The sequence below is a fragment of the Drosophila biarmipes genome, unplaced genomic scaffold (assembly GCF_025231255.1).
Source record: "Drosophila biarmipes strain raj3 unplaced genomic scaffold, RU_DBia_V1.1 ptg000019l, whole genome shotgun sequence".
NCBI classification, from domain to species: domain Eukaryota; kingdom Metazoa; phylum Arthropoda; class Insecta; order Diptera; family Drosophilidae; genus Drosophila; species Drosophila biarmipes.
In genome coordinates this window covers 2,873,895-2,893,294 of record NW_026114537.1, presented here as the reverse complement: position 1 = coordinate 2,893,294, position 19,400 = coordinate 2,873,895, and the positions used below count along the sequence as shown (strand labels likewise).

General features: G+C 40.2%; 1 protein-coding gene and 1 long non-coding RNA gene across 46 annotated transcripts in view; one reads left to right on the top strand and one right to left on the bottom strand.

Annotated features, from left to right (window-relative positions):
• LOC108035858 (scavenger receptor class B member 1) overlaps nt 1–19,400 on the bottom strand; it is a 330,380-nt gene that overhangs the window by 289,583 nt on the left and 21,397 nt on the right. The window lies entirely within an intron of this gene.
• On the top strand, nt 3,572–19,208 carry LOC122817838 (uncharacterized). Of its 12 annotated transcripts, none has more exons than XR_007765624.1 (4): nt 3,588–11,843; nt 18,532–18,726; nt 18,783–18,849; nt 18,903–19,208. It is a non-coding gene; the product is annotated as an uncharacterized LOC122817838 (long non-coding RNA). The 12 variants fall into 12 exon arrangements; XR_007765618.1 differs by having other exon boundaries at nt 3,589–4,567; nt 4,624–4,690; nt 4,744–11,843; nt 18,532–19,208; XR_007765621.1 differs by having other exon boundaries at nt 18,783–19,208.

The window sequence follows — 19,400 nt, the reverse complement described above, 5'->3', positions numbered from 1 at the left end:
TTACGATCTCCTGTACACACTGCAACTACCATTCACGTATATTTTATTTTTCGACACGGAAATTGTTGAGAATATAATGGCAATTTACATTGTCATTTCTAGGGTTGATTCCAAAACGCAGAAACGTGGGGGAAAACAACTAAGTAACTTTACGATGGACGTTGATGCACTTCGTGCAATACAAACAATATAAATTTGGGCAAAAAATGTGAGTTCGCGAAGAAGGTACATAAACAAATAGAGATGGGATACAATTAAAAATAAAAGGCGCAACTAAGAATAAACCAAATAATTTAAAATGTTTTATTATATTTTAATATCGTGATAGAAGTTGAAGTGGAAATTAAATTATAAAAACTTTATAATTATTACATAGAACGTGAAATAGCTCGTGCATGTACACCGTGCCAAATTTAGAGGACAATAATTTCGTGTTAGCCTTACAGGAACATTGTTAGGCAATTTACAAGTTCTACAGAATCAATATCACTTATAAGATTTTGCATAACAATACTACCAAGCATTGTTCTGCGATTTAAAAGTGTAGCTAAACTAAGCAATAGTAACCAACTCTGGTAGGAAGGTAGCCTTACGTTTTCAGTCCAGTTAAAACCACGAAGGGCAACAAGAATAAAAATTTTGTTGGTACCGAATCAATGCGGTCAATATGCACTTGATATTGTGGGCTTCAAGCCGAATAACATTATTTTAAAATAGTAAATAATAATTTTGTTGTATAAGTGTCATCAAATTGTTTTGATTAACGCTTTGTAAGCCCAAAAACACTCTTACTCTTGTTGACAGTGGACATTATTTTGTAGTCAAATTTAAGTTTTGGGTTCAGAAGAACACCTTAATCGTTAACTGAATTTGTACAGTCGAGTGGCGTATTTATAATAGAGTAAATAATAAACGCAGGAGTACCCCCATAAAAAGTCAAACCGTTGCATTTGAGACAGCTCAAAAACAAATTAATACATGACTGTAAGAAGAATATCATTATACGATAAGCAAAGCTTAAAATTAGCAGTATACATTTATCATATACATATATATTGGTACAAAATAATAAGCAAAGGGTCCGAATGACTTTCCTGAGGCACTCATATTTTATAGATTACATGGAAACCAAAGCTGATCTAATTTGAATAAAAAAAAAATGTGATTGACAAAGTCAACAGCCTTAATAAATTCTGTATAAAAAGGAGTCCTTCCAAATAATAGGAAAAGCTAATGATGAATTAGACAAATTAAAAGGTTTACGAATCGGTTTATAATAGTTTGACGCACAAAACTTAAACACACTCCGAGGGGGTCTATCTGGACCCGGAAGAGTAAGCTGGCGTTGTTGTTGCCTAATCTCTTAAGAGAGAACTTTCGGTAATTACATGGGTAAACATAATATTTGCCCTATTTGAAAGATTAGGGTAGTTCGAAATTGACTAAACAGCTGGACTTTAATTGGTATAGAAAAACTTGGAAAATAAGTTAGCATTGAGTTTGAACATACCGATGAAGGCAATGCCGATGACTTACGCTTGGCATTAACAAAGTTGTAAAACTTTTTGTGGAATTTGAGTTGAGCTAGAGCTAAATGCTATCTGGTCCTGTTGCTAAACTTTTTTGTCGATCCGGGGTCGACAGCATAATCGGTTTAGGTCAATCGATAGGTATTGTCAAGACTAATAGATTTCAATTAAATTTGTTTTTATAGCACTTAAAATGTGGGTGCCACAGCTTGCGCTACGTATTTTTAAGTTTAGAGTATTTTTTTTATTTTTTAAGTTTCGAGTGGGCGTGGCAAAAATGTATTTGGGTCAATTGACAATGACAAAACTAATACATTTCAGTAAATTTTGTTATTCTAGCATACAAAATGTGAGCTGCACAGTGATGAGGGGTAAGTCGCAGTTTCGAGTCCGAGACAAACTTGCACTGCTTACGAAACTAAAAAATCGAAATATAGTGCTCGTAATATTATTGCTCTTATAGATAATTTTTGAAATTTATAAGCGGTTTGGGGCGTGGCTTCTTGCTGAATCAAACTCTGGATTCCGCATGCAAGACCCACAAACCTAGGTTTTATAGTTTCCGAGATTTGTATTTACTCTCGTCTTTGAAATGCTGGCATATATTCTTAATGTACTACACTGTTGGCAGATTATATTGATCAGCTCTTTGGATTTTTATAACCTTGTGCCTCTCGTGTTAAAATACACTGCGATATGGATGACTGCGTGTTGATGACTAATGATCGCTTTACAGAAGTTTTTCATTAGATTATAATCTTACGTACCTAATTCAAAGAGTTAAAAGCCTTTAAATCTGTGGTAGTAAAGCCACCATGAGTCTGGGGAGTCACTGAATCTGCTAGCCAGCCTAAGTGGCTGAAAGAGAAAGAAGACTTTTGGGTAATTTTTCAGCCCGATGGTTTTAGGATTGGAGACTAGTTTGCGTAGAAATAGACGGACAGAATGACGGCAGACGGACGGGCAGACGGACATGACGAGATCGACTCGTCTAGTGATGCTGTTAAAGAATATATATATATTTTATGGGAAATAATACCCTCTAATATTAACAGTTTCTTTTAAGATCTACTTATAAAAGACATAATTGTTATCAAAGACTTTTAGAAATAAACGTCTTACCATAAGCCTAAAAGGGACCGCGTGATAATTTATAAACGCACACCATTTATATTTTGGTTTAAATACCCAGAAAAGAAACGAAACAAGATCAATTTGATATGCGCATGCTAAATTCGTGTTTTTCGACACATATTATTTTTACCATGAAATAATTTCAATTTAATACCAAAAAATTTCGTTTTCTCGAATTCTCTCTTTTCATATATTTTTTGACATCGAAAAAGAGAGGATATAGCAATATGGCGACGTTAAATCTGTGTGTTTTATAAGTGTGATCAACAAAGAAAAGGTGAGTACGACGGTGTTCCAATAAGTACTTAGCTTAAATTCCTTTAACCCGTCTGAGAAAAACGTTTTCTCGCGGTCACAATAAGCTCTGTATGTGCGGCGACGAAATCCGTATTCGACGAAAATTTCTGTCCAGCGAGTGACTTTTTCAAGTTTGGAAACAAAAAAATCTGGAGAATATGGTGGATGCGGTGGCAGCTAGTAGCCCAATTTGATCAACTTGGCCTTGGCGAGGGCGGAAGTGTGAGCGGGTGCGTTGTCATGACAGAAGAGCACTTTTTTTCTTCGGTAAATGGGGCGGCGAATCTCCATGTAGTCGATGTAGTTCACACCTTGTAAAGATCAAAAAACCGATGGCCTTTCCAGCCGATGGAACAGTCTTCGCCTTATTCGGAGCAGGTTCGCCGGGTGAAGTTCACTGTTTTGACTGTTCCTGTCTCTGGTGTGTGGATCCATGTTTCGTCCGAATCCTATTCCGTTGAAACTCGACAGTAGCCATCTACGAAAATGTATTACACGATAGTAAATTTCTCTTGCGAAATTGCGACATAGGGCGGTTAGGCTAAGTACTTATCGGGACACAACATAAACACTCATTTGTATACGCATGCAAGGAATTTCGCAATTCCCTAAAAAGTATATATATTATTGATCAGCATCACTTAACGAGTCTATATATGCATGTCAGTCTGTCCGTCTGTCTGTTTTTACGCCAACTAGTCTTTACGTTTTTTTATATATAAGGACGAACCCTTCGCTTTTTATTGCAGGTATTAAATCCCATACAAAATAAAAATAAAAATTTGTTACAACAATGAAGGAGGCTTGCTTAAGTTTCTATATATTCGCAAGTCGTTCGGGCGGGCTGAATTGGGTACATCGTATAGTCGCCCTATAATCTTAAAAGGATTCTAGGAACGTGAACCGTAAAATAAATGTTGCTTAGAATTTATACGTTTTGATTTACTAACGTCTATCTTTACCGAAAAATAATATAACAATGAAAAACGATTTCTTCTGCCTTCCTGTCCCCAATGTTTCCCGATCGTACTAGTCGTCTGGCAGCCGCGGCTTCGTGGGTTAGTAACGAAGGCGACTAACCAGTTAAGTTGACTGCCAAGCTAATCTCTTGCCGGCCTTTGGTTCCTACGGCACTTGGGTTAGCCTTTTACCAGCCGCTTGCATTTGCTTTGGTTTAAATTTCTTGAAAGTGTGGCATTTTCTCATAAGGGCTCGAGCCCCTTTGCACATGCTTGACCAGTAGTATGGGCTCCATACCGTGTAAGTGCACGTGTACCAGTAATGTATCTGGGTTTCGGATAGCCTGGACCAGCACCTATGGTTGCTTAGCAACAATGTTTTTGCGGATGCTTAGCAACATGTCTCTTAAGAACATCTGGGAGAAACAAGGCAACATGCCGCGCTCCTAGTAGGTCCGGAAAAACTGTGGCTGTGTGGGTTGCTAGGAGAGACTGATCGAGAATAAGGAGAAAAAGATTTTCGCGCCTCTCTGTGGGCAAACGGCGGAGTGGTGGAATCGCGGTTTGGTGGCGTCTTGCAGGGGGTATAAAAGGCGGTCCGCTGGCGTCAGCCGCTCATAGCAAGTGAGACTCTAAGTGCAATTTCAAGTGGGTGAAAGTGAAAAGGTTGTGGTTTTTCAAATGCTAATTTGCACCTTTTGCAGCTTAGACATTTCGAACTTAATCCCGTGAGGAGTGATTCAACCCCTTGCAACAGCAGTGGCTCAAAGGGTGAGTTAGGCATTTCCTCCCAGTTTGGGTTTAACTTTGACTTTGTGGCGCAGCGGCAAGCGACAGCGACGCGGAAGAGCGATCTCGGAGCACCACGACGAGTATTGCCAAAGAGGGTAGCTCTACTACGGCGGCGAGCCTGGATTGTGGCAACCACACCCAAGAGTTGGCGCAAGCAAACCACGGCGCTTCTAAGCGCCAATCAACAAAGAGAATTGCACAGGCGCATTTGTTTGTTTAGCGCAAGCGTTTTTTTTGGATCAGCTGCCAGCGGCAAGGCCGTATCGAGGTTTTCCCTCAAACGCGGCGTTCCACATGGCAGCACTGTGCTTTTCCTTAATGTGATGAAAACGCTGAAATCCACCAATTAATATTCCTGACCACCTGAAGAAGGTCAACATGATTAGTTAAATGCACTTTATTTTTATTGTCATTATTTTTATTTAAACCTAAGTCCAATAACTCCAAGAAACACATAAGAACAGTCGGTCATATAGACGAACAAAACGAACATAAAGATTAGGTAACAACAAAGATTATGCGCGAGGTTTGTTAGAAGGGCGATATTTTCCAATATATTTACAGGTGCGGCAACCTCTTTGGAAGCGCTTTCATCGGAGGATGCGGCACAACTTCACGTGAGTTAAACTTTCATTTAATTTAAACCTAAACGCAAACGGCGAAATATTCGAAAAAAAAACACCGCAGGGCAAACTAGAGCGCACCGTCGCAAAGAAACGCGAGAAGTAAATGAAAAGAAGATAAGAACGTAGTCACCCGCTAGCATCCCTCCCTTTCCCCCTTACCGCCACTTGGGCGCACAAGCAGCGGCGTCAGAGCATGCGCGCCTGGTATCGCATCCCGGCCATTGCCGAGGGATTTTTATGTTTGTAGTTTTGGTTCTATCAGACCCACAAATGCTTTTGTTGTATTAATTTAATTTGCTTTGATATATTCTGCGTGTAGTTTCTTTTGGCAGCGCTGACTGCAGTTGCTGCGTGACAAATTTTCGAGATTACGATTTGCGAATGCAATCTAGGGCTCAATTAAAGTTTTAAGATATTGTTTAATTAAATGTTATTTTTTTGTATTTTTTTTATTTAACGTCCCTTTTATGTTTTAAGATTTATTTGTTCATCTATGCTAATGTTTATTTGTTTAATGTTTCACTTTACAGTTAGGCAATAAATTATAATGATTTTCTAAGAGATTTTGTAGTTGAACTCGGGCTGGGGCAGCACCGGTAGGAATGTGGAAGGGGCCGTGGGAAGAGGTCTCCCCAGGATGTAACGGCCATAGGTAGGGTGGGCATTGACCACAACAACATCAGTGTCATGTTTGAATGTGCGTGTGCATATGAGGTGTCAGTTCGTAGTTTCGTTATCTCCGGTTGTAGTTGTGCCTTACAGTGCATGTTTATGTGTATCTGTGGGGCATATTTTGTCGCAGCACGCTAATTTTAAGATAAGTTGACAACATTAAGGCATTTTTCGGTGCAACACTATACCATCCCCTCAAGCCGACGAGCGCAGCCGAAACATAAGAGCGTACGTTGCATCGAAAGTTTTTCCAGCTGCCATTGTAAACGTTGTTCATTACAGATGTATAGTTGTTAGCTTATTTTTGGCGCCCAACGTTAAGGCCTTATTTTTTAATTAACTTAATAGACGAGACTCACTAACAAAATTGCGAACTGTTCTTTCTTCAACCATTTCTTTTTCAAGAGTGATTAAAGACCTATTGGAATTCAGTACATGAAATTCTCGAGATTTGTACTTGACCATAAGCATCTTTAGGTCCAATATTTAAATTGCCTGGAATTTCTGTCGAAATCTCCCGAGCTTTTCACAGTACCTAGCAAATTCAACTGCAAGATATGATTCGTGGAATTTGATCCTATGTTCCAGAACTGGGATTAACCACTAAAATCGGATATAGTGCAATGTTTGACGGAAACAGTATCTGTGATAGATGACTGGCCTCAAGCACACAGCTTTACTTGACTACATTTCCCTTCGTAAATTTGTTACACACATTCAAGACACACATTTTTCCGGTAGCTAAGCTAGGCTACGAGTTCAACTTTATGTTTTTGATTGTCGATTTTAAAAGTTTTTGTGAGATTTCTTATGTTTTATGTTTATTTATCAAATTTAAATCTATTTACCCATTAATTACAATACTATTTGCCAATTTATACTTTTTATATTATTATCTTTTAAAAACACATATATTTAGAAATTGTCTTCATTAATTTTTTTAACCCTTATATATCCATCATATTATAATTATTTAGTATCATTATATTTCCAAAATGGGATTAGAACGGGATGATAACCCGCCTCCAGGGCCAGGAAAAGGCAACTGCCCCTTGTGTAATAGTTCTATAAAATCAGAAGAGGAATCCTATAAAACCCCATGCAAACACACTTTTCACAAAAATTGCATTAGAACTCATTTTGCGGCCAATCCCAGATGCCCCATTTGCAACTTTGTCTGCGTCACCAAAGTGCTTCCAAAGACTCCAGGTCAGATGGACGGAAACGGTTTGTCGACAGCAGATAGGGAAACTCCAGGATGCTCAAACGCATCTCAAGCCAGTACAAACCAGCCCACAATTCAAGGTCAGCTGCAAGTCATGCAAAACAACATTCTCTCAGCACTGACTGAAAAACTTAGTCAGTTAATTGAGCCCAATGTAGAAAATTGCTTGCGACACTTTAACTCGGCACCCGCCAGTCACAATTCCAATCCCGACAATAGAGTGAGACAACCCGATACCGAGACATGGCAGGGTAATCATTCCAATAATTCTTCCTTTGAGAGAGAGTCTATCTTCGGAACTCTCAAGGCGGCCGGATAAGGTTGGTCCGATTATGAACGGTTGGAAATTAAAATTTTCGGGTACGGGTTTGTCAGTAGATAATTTCATTTATCAGGTGGATGCCATGACAAATAAAACCCTAGACGGAAATTTTGAGCTAATGTGCAAGAATGTCTCTTCACTTTTTGAAGGGAAGGCGGAGGATTTCTTTTGGAGACACCACAAAACGGTTAGGCAAATCAATTGGGGATCTTTATGTTCAGCTTTGCGTAAGCAGTATAAGGATGACAGGGATGACGGAGACATTGAAGAGTTAATAAGGCAAAGGAAGCAGGAAAACAATAAATCTTTTGATAGTTTCTTCAATGCTATCAATGTCTTTCTTGATGAAATGGAAAGGCCCTTGTCAAAAAGCAAGTTGGTGAGGATTTTGAGAAATAAATTGAGACCAGAAATTCGTCATGAAATCCTAAATGTTGACATATCCTGTGTATCACACCTGCGTGAAGTATGTCGCAAAAGGGAATCATTCTTAGAAGATGTCAAGCGATCTCATGGATACGCTAAGAGGGTCCAAGAAAGATGTGGCAGAATTAGATGAGGATTTTGGCACAGAAGAAGTCAGTGAAGTAGAAATTAATGGAGAAATAGAGGCGCTGAACGTGGTCTGCTGGAATAGCCATAAAGAAGGGCATATTTATAAAAATTGCTTAGTCGAAAAACAACGCCTGTTTTGCTTTGGATGCGGTTTGGCGAACACTCTTAGGCCTAAATGTGCAAGGTGCTTGTCAAAAAACCGCTCAGGGAGCACGCAGATGCAGCCACACAAACAGAAGCCTTTGCGTGCTCAGCAGCAGCCACCATTCCCAAACCGTCCCCAATCTCCAGCTTAGATTCCGGCGAAAGCGAAAACGTTGGGAGTCCTACAGAGGCGCAATACGATTCTAGCTCAGGCAATGAATTCGAAGAAGATGAATTTGAAAATGATAAAGCAGATTTCGATGAGGCTACAAAAACTAAGTCCCGTAGCGCTCAACGAATGCAAGACTTTTGGAATGAGATAAAGCAATTGAGAGGGCATATTTGGGAAATAAACTCTATACAAGATTGTTCCCAGGATCCGCGTCCATTTGTAGCAGTGCTGTTACTTCAGCGTCTCGTAAAAGGGCTTTTGGATTCGGGAGCGGCTGTTAGCTGCTTAGGAGGCAGCTTAGCTCAGCAGTTTTTAGAAGAGGGCATACCATTCAAAAAAATACATTCCAAAGTGAGCACTGCTGACGGAAATAGGCAAGAAATTGTGGGAAAAGTTTGTCTTCCAGTGGTCTACGACCGAAGGACTGAAGATATAGATATATACATTGTTCCCACGCTAAAACAAGATTTATATTTAGGGATCGATTTTTGGCGCAAATTTGACTTGCTGCCGAATTTACCAAATGTGTCCGAATTAAATATGAAAGCTATAGAGCATGACTTATCGGAGGCAGAGAAAAAGCAGCTATCAAACGTGGTAAATTTGTTTCCGTCGAAGGGCTGGGTAAGACCAACTTAATTTCCCATTCGATTGATGTAGGTCCGGCTAAACCTGTGAAGCAGAGGCATTATCCTGTGTCTCCCGCGATGGAAAAGTTAATTTATGCGGAAATAGACCGAATGATTGAGTTGGGAGTGATAGAAGAATTTGATAGTTCGTGGTCTTCGCCCTTAGTCATAGTGCAGAAGCCAGGAAAATTTCGTCTCTGTCTGGATAGCAGGAAGGTAAATGCACTTACTGTAAAGGATGCCTATCCACTTCCACAGATTAGCGGGATACTTAGTCGATTGCCGAAATCCGAATTTATAACCAGCCTCGATTTAAAAGACGCTTATTGGCAGGTTCCCTTGGAGGTAGATTCGAGGGACAAGACAGCTTTTACGGTGCCAGGATGACCGCTTTACCATTTTAAAGTTATGCCATTCGGGCTTTGTAACGCCACGCAAACCATGTCCAGACTAATGGACAAAGTTATACCTCCTCAGCTGCGTAACGAAGTATTTGTCTACTTAGATGATTTGCTAATTGTCTCAGACTCTTTGGAAAGGCATCTCGAGGTTTTACGTGAGGTAGCGATTCACATAAAGCGAGCTGGACTTACGAGTAACATCGGAAAAAGCTTTTGCTCCAAAAGGGTGAAATACCTGGAGAATATAGTGGGAGATGGAGGAATCCGAATGGATCCAGAGAAGATAGCCGCCATTACTGAGTTTCCCGTGCCCAAGACTCTCAGGTCTTCGAGGAGCTTCTTAGGACTATGAGGATGGTATCGGAAGTTTATATGCAACTTTGCGGCATTGACGGCTCCGCTGACGGATCTGCTTACTCCAAAGCGAAAATTCGCGTTTACGGAACAAGCTTTAAAGGCGTTTGAGGACTTGAAGACAAGGTTAACCGAAGCCCCTATTCTTAAAAGTGCTGATTTTTCAAAACCTTTTTTTATACATTGCGATGCCAGCAAAACAGGAGTTGGAGGGGTCTTGGTTCAGCTTTCTGATGAAGGAGATGAATGTCCCATCGCTTTTGTTTCCAAGAAATTAAACAAGGCCCAACAAAATTACTCGGTAATGGAACAGGAGTGTTTAGCAGCTATTGTTTGTTTAAAAAATTTTCGGGCATATGTCGAAGGACACGATTTTACCATAATCACGGACCATGCTTCGTTGAAATGGTTAATGTCTCAGACAGATTTAAGCTCAAGGTTTGCAAGATGGGCGTTGAAGTAGCAGAGCTACTCTTTCAAGATTGAACACAGGCGTGGAAAGTTGAATGTGGTCCCGGATGTCCTTTCTAGGGTACACGAGGAAGAAGTAGACGAGCTAAACTGCTTGGACGAAAGGCTAGTTGATGTGGAGTCTAGGCACTTTAACTCTCCCGAATATTTGGACTTGATTGCACGAATTGAAGACTGCAAGGATCGGCTTCCGGATGTAAAAGTCCAGGATGGTAGGGTCTTTAGACGAGCCGAGTACGCAGTGGGCGAGCCGGTCCACGACAAGTATAATTGGAAGCTGTGGATTCCGAAAGAGGCAGTGGCTGAGATCCTTAAAAAAGAGCATGATGACCCTTTAGCAGCTCATGGGGGAATTCACAAAACTATTGAGCGAATTCGGCAGTTCTATTTCTGGCCAGGTCTAGTTCCGGATGTTAAGAAATATGTGAACTCGTGTGAACTCGGGTGCTTCTAAAGCACCCAATTATCCGCTACGTCCCCCACTAGCTAAACCGTCAGAATCAGAACGATTTTTCCAGAAGCTCTATATAGATTTTCTGGGACCTTACCCTAGATCTCGAAATGGAAACATTGGCATATTTATAGTCCTTGATCATTTGTCCAAATTTGTGTTTTTGTAACCTGTGAAGAAGATTACTGCGGACGTGGTTGTGAAATATCTGGAGACAGAGTTGTTTCACGTTTTTGGCGTTCCGGAGGTTATAATCTCGGACAATGGCTCTCAGTTTCGGTCACAGACATTCAAGAAACTTTTAGATGAATATAATGTCTTGCACTCTTTTACGGCAGTGCTCCGCAAGGGAATGCTGCAGAACGAGTAAATCGTTCGGTGGTTGCGGATATTCGCTCGTATGTCAAGGGAGACCAGAAGGATTGAAACAAGTATTTGTCACATATATGCTGCGCTTTGAGATCAGCAGTACATTCCAGTGTAGGGTCCAGTCCGTACTATATGGCGTTTGGTCAGCAAATGATTACCTCGGGAACCTCTTACACGCTTCTACGGAAGTTGAATTTATTAGAAGATCGCTTATTGAACCTGATTCAAAAGGACTCTCTTGAAGTAGTTCGCAGTCGAGCCGGGGAAATTATGCAACAACAGTACGAGAAAAATGAGCGCCAATATAATCTAAGGGCTAGAGTAGTGAACTTTGTCGAAGGTCAAGAAGTTTTCCGCAGGAATTTTAAGCAAAGTAACTTGGACGAGGGCTACAACGCCAAGCATGCCCCAAGATTTCTAAAAGCCCGAGTAAGGAAAAAGTTGGGTGACACTTACTATGCTCTGGAAGACATGCAGGGAAAATTTTTGGTCAAATATCATGCCAAAGACATACGGCAATAACTGGCTACACGCGGGATCAGTCCTGGTTACTCTGTGATCCCCAGTCTGATTTTGGCAGGGGGTATTTGTAAGTGCGCGTGTACCAGTAATGTATCTGAGTTTCGGATAGCCTGGACCAGCACCTATGGTTGCTTAGCAACAATGTTTTTGCGGATGCTTAGCAACATGTCTCTTAAGAACATCTGGGAGAAACAAGGCAACATGCTGCGCTCCTAGTAGGTCCGAAAAACCGTGGCTGTGTGGGTTGCTAGGAGAGACTGATCGAGAATAAGGAGAAAAAGATTTTCGCGCCTCTCTGTGGGCAAACGGCGGAGTGGTGGAATCGCGGTTTGGTGGCGTCTTGCAGGGGGTATAAAAGGCGGTCCGCTGGCGTCAGCCGCTCATAGCAAGTGAGACTCTAAGTGCAATTTCAAGTGGGTGAAAGTGAAAAGGTTGTGGTTTTTCAAATGCTAATTTGCACCTTTTGCAGCTTAGACATTTCGAACTTAATCCCGTGAGGAGTGATTCAACCCCTTGCAACAGCAGTGGCTCAAAGGGTGAGTTAGGCATTTCCTCCCAGTTTGGGTTTAACTTTGACTTTGTGGCAGCGGCAAGCGACAGCGACGCGGAAGAGCGATCTCGGAGCACCACGACGAGTATTGCCAAAGAGGGTAGCTCTACTACGGCGGCGAGCCTGGATTGTGGCAACCACACCCAAGAGTTGGCGCAAGCAAACCACGGCGCTTCTAAGCGCCAATCAATAAAGAGAATTGCACAGGCGCATTTGTTTGTTTAGCGCAAGCGTTTTTTTTGGATCAGCCGCCAGCGGCAAGGCCGTATCGAGGTTTTCCCTCAAACGCGGCGTTCCACATGGCAGCACTGTGCTTTTCCTTAATGTGATGAAAACGCTGAAATCCACCAATTAATATTCCTGACCACCTGAAGAAGGTCAACATGATTAGTTAAATGCACTTTATTTTTATTGTCATTATTTTTATTTAAACCTAAGTCCAATAACTCCAAGAAACACATAAGAACAGTCGGTCATATAGACGAACAAAACGAACATAAAGATTAGGTAACAACAAAGATTATGCGCGAGGTTTGTTAGAAGGGCGATATTTTCCAATATATTTACAGGTGCGGCAACCTCTTTGGAAGCGCTTTCATCGGAGGATGCGGCACAACTTCACGTGAGTTAAACTTTCATTTAATTTAAACCTAAACGCAAACGGCGAAATATTCGAAAAAAAAACACCGCAGGGCAAACTAGAGCGCACCGTCGCAAAGAAACGCGAGAAGTAAATGAAAAGAAGATAAGAACGTAGTCACCCGCTAGCATCCCTCCCTTTCCCCCTTACCGCCACTTGGGCGCACAAGCAGCGGCGTCAGAGCATGCGCGCCTGGTATCGCATCCCGGCCATTGCCGAGGGATTTTTATGTTTGTAGTTTTGGTTCTATCAGACCCACAAATGCTTTTGTTGTATTAATTTAATTTGCTTTGATATATTCTGCGTGTAGTTTCTTTTGGCAGCGCTGACTGCAGTTGCTGCGTGACAAATTTTCGAGATTACGATTTGCGAATGCAATCTAGGGCTCAATTAAAGTTTTAAGATATTGTTTAATTAAATGTTATTTTTTTGTATTTTTTTTATTTAACGTCCCTTTTATGTTTTAAGATTTATTTGTTCATCTATGCTAATGTTTATTTGTTTAATGTTTCACTTTACAGTTAGGCAATAAATTATAATGATTTTCTAAGAGATTTTGTAGTTGAACTCGGGCTGGGGCAGCACCGGTAGGAATGTGGAAGGGGCCGTGGGAAGAGGTCTCCCCAGGATGTAACGGCCATAGGTAGGGTGGGCATTGACCACAACAACATCAGTGTCATGTTTGAATGTGCGTGTGCATATGAGGTGTCAGTTCGTAGTTTCGTTATCTCCGGTTGTAGTTGTGCCTTACAGTGCATGTTTATGTGTATCTGTGGGGCATATTTTGTCGCAGCACGCTAATTTTAAGATAAGTTGACAACATTAAGGCATTTTTCGGTGCAACACTATACCATCCCCTCAAGCCGACGAGCGCAGCCGAAACATAAGAGCGTGCGTTGCATCGAAAGTTTTTCCAGCTGCCATTGTAAACGTTGTTCATTACAACCGTGCAATTTTCCTACGACTACGAGAATGTATTACACGATGGTAAATTTTTTTCTGCGAAAATGACGCTCTAAGGCGGTGAGGCTAAGTACTTATCGGGTCACAACATAAAAACTCATGTGTATACGCTGGTCGGGAGTATGACAATTCTCTAAAAAGTATATATTATTGATCAGCATCACTAGACGAGTCGATTAAGCTATGTCCTTCTGTCCTTCTGTCCGTTCGTCTGTCCCTACGCGAACTAGTATCTCAGTTTTAAATCTATTTAAAGCTGAAACTTTTTCAAAAGTCTTATTGCTATTGCAGGTAGTATATAAGTCAGAACCAGTCGGATTGGACAACTATATCTTTTAGCTCCCATAGGAACTATCGGGGAAAAAATTAAAAAAAAATTGGAAATAACATTTTTTATTTACTTCTAAATTTTGAATTTATTTTTATCATAATCGGACGACTATTATCATATAGCTGCAATACAAACGATCGGAAAATTGGTGGGAAGATAATATGAAAAAATTATATCTTTGATGTTTTTAAACATATAACCTCCTAGCTTGAAAATAACATTTTTATTTAGTTATGAATTTCGGCTATATCATATAGCTTCCATAGGAACAATCGGAAAATTGGTGGGATTATAATATGAAAAAATGATATCTTCGGTGTTTTTAACATACAACTTTCTACGCTTGGAAACAACATTTTTAAATTAGTTTTAAATTTCGAATTTCATTTTATAAAAATCGGACGAAAATGGGTGGGAAAATTATATGAAATAAATCATAGCTTCGGTGTTTTTTGATTATTTTATTTTTGTAAGAATTTCGAATTAAAATTAATACAAATCGGACGACTCTAACATATGGCATTAGAAACGGTCAGAGAAATAATGAAATAATTTGTATAACCCTTACTCGTAGCCGGCATACTTCCACTTGAACTCCCTAGTAGGAAATGATTAGGTGTAAAACCACGAAGGTCAAGAAGAATAAAAATTTTGTTGGTACCGAATCAATGCGGTCAATATGCACTTGATATTGTGGGCTTTAAGCCGAATAACATTATTTTAAAATAGTAAATAATAATTTTGTTGTATAAGTGTCATCAAATTGTTTTGATTAACGCTTTGTAAGCCCAAAAACACTCTTACTCTTGTTGACAGTGGACATTATTTTGTAGTCAAATTTAAGTTTTGGGTTCAGAAGAACACCTTAATCGTTAACTGAATTTGTACAGTCGAGTGGCGTATTTATAATAGAGTAAATAATAAACGCAGGAGTACCCCCATAAAAAGTCAAACCGTTGCATTTGAGACAGCTCAAAAACAAATTAATACATGACTGTAAGAAGAATATCATTATACGATAAGCAAAGCTTAAAATTAGCAGTATACATTTATCATATACATATATATTGGTACAAAATAATAAGCAAAGGGTCCGAATGACTTTCCTGAGGCACTCATATTTTATAGATTACATGGAAACCAAAGCTGATCTAATTTGAATAAAAAAAAAATGTGATTGACAAAGTCAACAGCCTTAATAAATTCTGTATAAAAAGGAGTCCTTCCAAATAATAGGAAAAGCTAATGATGAATTAGACAAATTAAAAGGTTTACGAATCGGTTTATAATAGTTTGACGCACAAAACTTAAACACACTCCGAGGGGGTCTATCTGGACCCGGAAGAGTAAGCTGGCGTTGTTGTTGCCTAATCTCTTAAGAGAGAACTTTCGGTAATTACATGGGTAAACATAATATTTGCCCTATTTGAAAGATTAGGGTAGTTCGAAATTGACTAAACAGCTGGACTTTAAGTGGTATAGAAAAACTTGGAAAATAAGTTAGCATTGAGTTTGAACATACCGATGAGGGCAATGCCGATGACTTACGCTTGGCATTAACAAAGTTGTACAACTTTTTGTGGAATTTGAGTTGAGCTAGGTTAATGTTGATATCTATTTTTGTTCGTTCTATCTGTTTCTGCGCTTTAAATGCTATCTGGTCCTGTTGCTAAACTCCTTTGTCGATCCGGGGTCGACAGCATAATCGGTTTAGGTCAATCGATAGGTATTGTCAAGACTAATACATTTCAATTAAATTTGTTTTTCTAGCACTTAAAATGTGGGTGCCACAGCTTGCGCTACGTATTTTTAAGTTTAGAGTATTTTTTTTATTTTTTAAGTTTCGAGTGGGCGTGGCAAAAATGTATTTGGGTCAATTGACAATGACAAAACTAATACATTTCAGTAAATTTTGTTATTCTAGCATACAAAATGTGAGCTGCACAGTGATGAGGGGTAAGTCGCAGTTTCGAGTCCGAGACAAACTTGCACTGCTTACGAAACTAAAAAATCAAAATATAGTGCTCGTAATATTATTGCTCTTATAGATAATTTTTGAAATTTATAAGCGGTTTGGGGCGTGGCTTCTTGCTGAATCAAACTCTGGATTCCGCATGCAAGACCCACAAACCTAGGTTTTATAGTTTCCGAGATTTGTATTTACTCTCGTCTTTGAAATGCTGGCATATATTCTTAATGTACTACATTGTTGGCAGATTATATTGATCAGCTCTTTGGATTTTTATAGGCTTGTGCCTCTCGTGTTAAAATACACTGCGATATGGATGGCTGCGTGTTGATGACTAATGATCGCTTTACAGAAGTTTTTCATTAGATTATAATCTTACGTACCTAATTCAAAGAGTTAAAAGCCTTTAAATCTGTGGTAGTAAAGCCACCATGAGTCTGGGGAGTCACTGAATCTGCTAGCCAGCCTAAGTGGCTGAAAGAGAAAGAAGACTTTTGGGTAATTTTTCAGCCCGATGGTTTTAGGATTGGAGACTAGTTTGCGTAGAAATAGACGGACAGAATGACGGCAGACGGACGGGCAGACGGACATGACGAGATCGACTCGTCTAGTGATGCTGTTAAAGAATATATATATATTTTATGGGAAATAATACCCTCTAATATTAACAGTTTCTTTTAAGATCTACTTATAAAAGACATAATTGTTATCAAAGACTTTTAGAAATAAACGTCTTACCATAAGCCTAAAAGGGACCGCGTGATAATTTATAAACGCACACCATTTATATTTTGGTTTAAATACCCAGAAAAGAAACGAAACAAGATCAATTTGATATGCGCATGCTAAATTCGTGTTTTTCGACACATATTATTTTTACCATGAAATAATTTCAATTTAATACCAAAAAATTTCGTTTTCTCGAATTCTCTCTTTTCATATATTTTTTGACATCGAAAAAGAGAGGATATAGCAATATGGCGACGTTAAATCTGTGTGTTTTATAAGTGTGATCAACAAAGAAAAGGTGAGTACGACGGTGTTCCAATAAGTACTTAGCTTAAATTCCTTTAACCCGTCTGAAAAAAACGTTTTCTCGCGGTCACAATAAGCTCCGTATGTGCGGCGACGAAATCCGTATTCGACGAAAATTTCTGTCCAGCGAGTGACTTTTTCAAGTTTGGAAACAAAAAAATCTGGAGAATATGGTGGATGCGGTGGCAGCTAGTAGCCCAATTTGATCAACTTGGCCTTGGCGAGGGCGGAAGTGTGAGCGGGTGCGTTGTCATGACAGAAGAGCACTTTTTTTCTTCGGTAAATGGGGCGGCGAATCTCCATGTAGTCGATGTAGTTCACACCTTGTAAATATCAAAAAACCGATGGCCTTTCCAGCCGATGGAACAGTCTTCGCCTTATTCGGAGCAGGTTCGCCGGGTGAAGTTCACTGTTTTGACTGTTCCTGTCTCTGGTGTGTGGATCCATGTTTCGTCCGAATCCGATTCCGTTGAAACTCGACAGTAGCCATCTACGAAAATGTATTACACGATAGTAAATTTCTCTTGCGAAATTGCGACATAGGGCGGTTAGGCTAAGTACTTATCGGGACACAACATAAACACTCATTTGTATACGCATGCAAGGAATTTCGCAATTCCCTAAAAAGTATATATATTCTTGATCAGCATCACTTAACGAGTCTATATATGCATGTCAGTCTGTCCGTCTGTCTGTTTTTACGCCAACTAGTCTTTAAGTTTTTTTATATATAAGGACGAAACCTTCGCTTTTTATTGCAGGTATTAAATCCCATACAAAATAAAAATAAAAATTTGTTACAACAATGAAGGAGGCTTGCTTAAGTTTCTATATATTCGCAAGTCGTTCGGGCGGGCTGAATTGGGTACATCGTATAGTCGCCCTATAATCTTAAAAGGATTCTAGGAACGTGAACCGTAAAATAAATGTTGCTTAGAATTTATACGTTTTGATTTACTAACGTCTATCTTTACCGAAAAATAATATAACAATGAAAAACGATTTCTTCTGCCTTCCTGTCCCCAATGTTTCCCGATCGTACTAGTCGTCTGGCAGCCGCGGCGGGTTAGTAACGAAGGCGACTAACCAGTTAAGTTGACTGCCAAGCTAATCTCTTGCCGGCCTTTGGTTCCTACGGCACTTGGGTTAGCCTTTTACCAGCCGCTTGCATTTGCTTTGGTTTAAATTTCTTGAAAGTGTGGCATTTTCTCATAAGGGCTCGAGCCCCTTTGCACATGCTTGACCAGTAGTATGGGCTCCATACCGTGTAAGTGCACGTGTACCAGTAATGTATCTGGGTTTCGGATAGCCTGGACCAGCACCTATGGTTGCTTAGCAACAATGTTTTTGCGGATGCTTAGCAACATGTCTCTTAAGAACATCTGGGAGAAACAAGGCAACATGCCGCGCTCCTAGTAGGTCCGGAAAAACTGTGGCTGTGTGGGTTGCTAGGAGAGACTGATCGAGAATAAGGAGAAAAAGATTTTCGCGCCTCTCTGTGGGCAAACGGCGGAGTGGTGGAATCGCGGTTTGGTGGCGTCTTGCAGGGGGTATAAAAGGCGGTCCGCTGGCGTCAGCCGCTCATAGCAAGTGAGACTCTAAGTGCAATTTCAAGTGGGTGAAAGTGAAAAGGTTGTGGTTTTTCAAATGCTAATTTGCACCTTTTGCAGCTTAGACATTTCGAACTTAATCCCGTGAGGAGTGATTCAACCCCTTGCAACAGCAGTGGCTCAAAGGGTGAGTTAGGCATTTCCTCCCAGTTTGGGTTTAACTTTGACTTTGTGGCGCAGCGGCAAGCGACAGCGACGCGGAAGAGCGATCTCGGAGCACCACGACGAGTATTGCCAAAGAGGGTAGCTCTACTACGGCGGCGAGCCTGGATTGTGGCAACCACACCCAAGAGTTGGCGCAAGCAAACCACGGCGCTTCTAAGCGCCAATCAACAAAGAGAATTGCACAGGCGCATTTGTTTGTTTAGCGCAAGCGTTTTTTTTGGATCAGCTGCCAGCGGCAAGGCCGTATCGAGGTTTTCCCTCAAACGCGGCGTTCCACATGGCAGCACTGTGCTTTTCCTTAATGTGATGAAAACGCTGAAATCCACCAATTAATATTCCTGACCACCTGAAGAAGGTCAACATGATTAGTTAAATGCACTTTATTTTTATTGTCATTATTTTTATTTAAACCTAAGTCCAATAACTCCAAGAAACACATAAGAACAGTCGGTCATATAGACGAACAAAACGAACATAAAGATTAGGTAACAACAAAGATTATGCGCGAGGTTT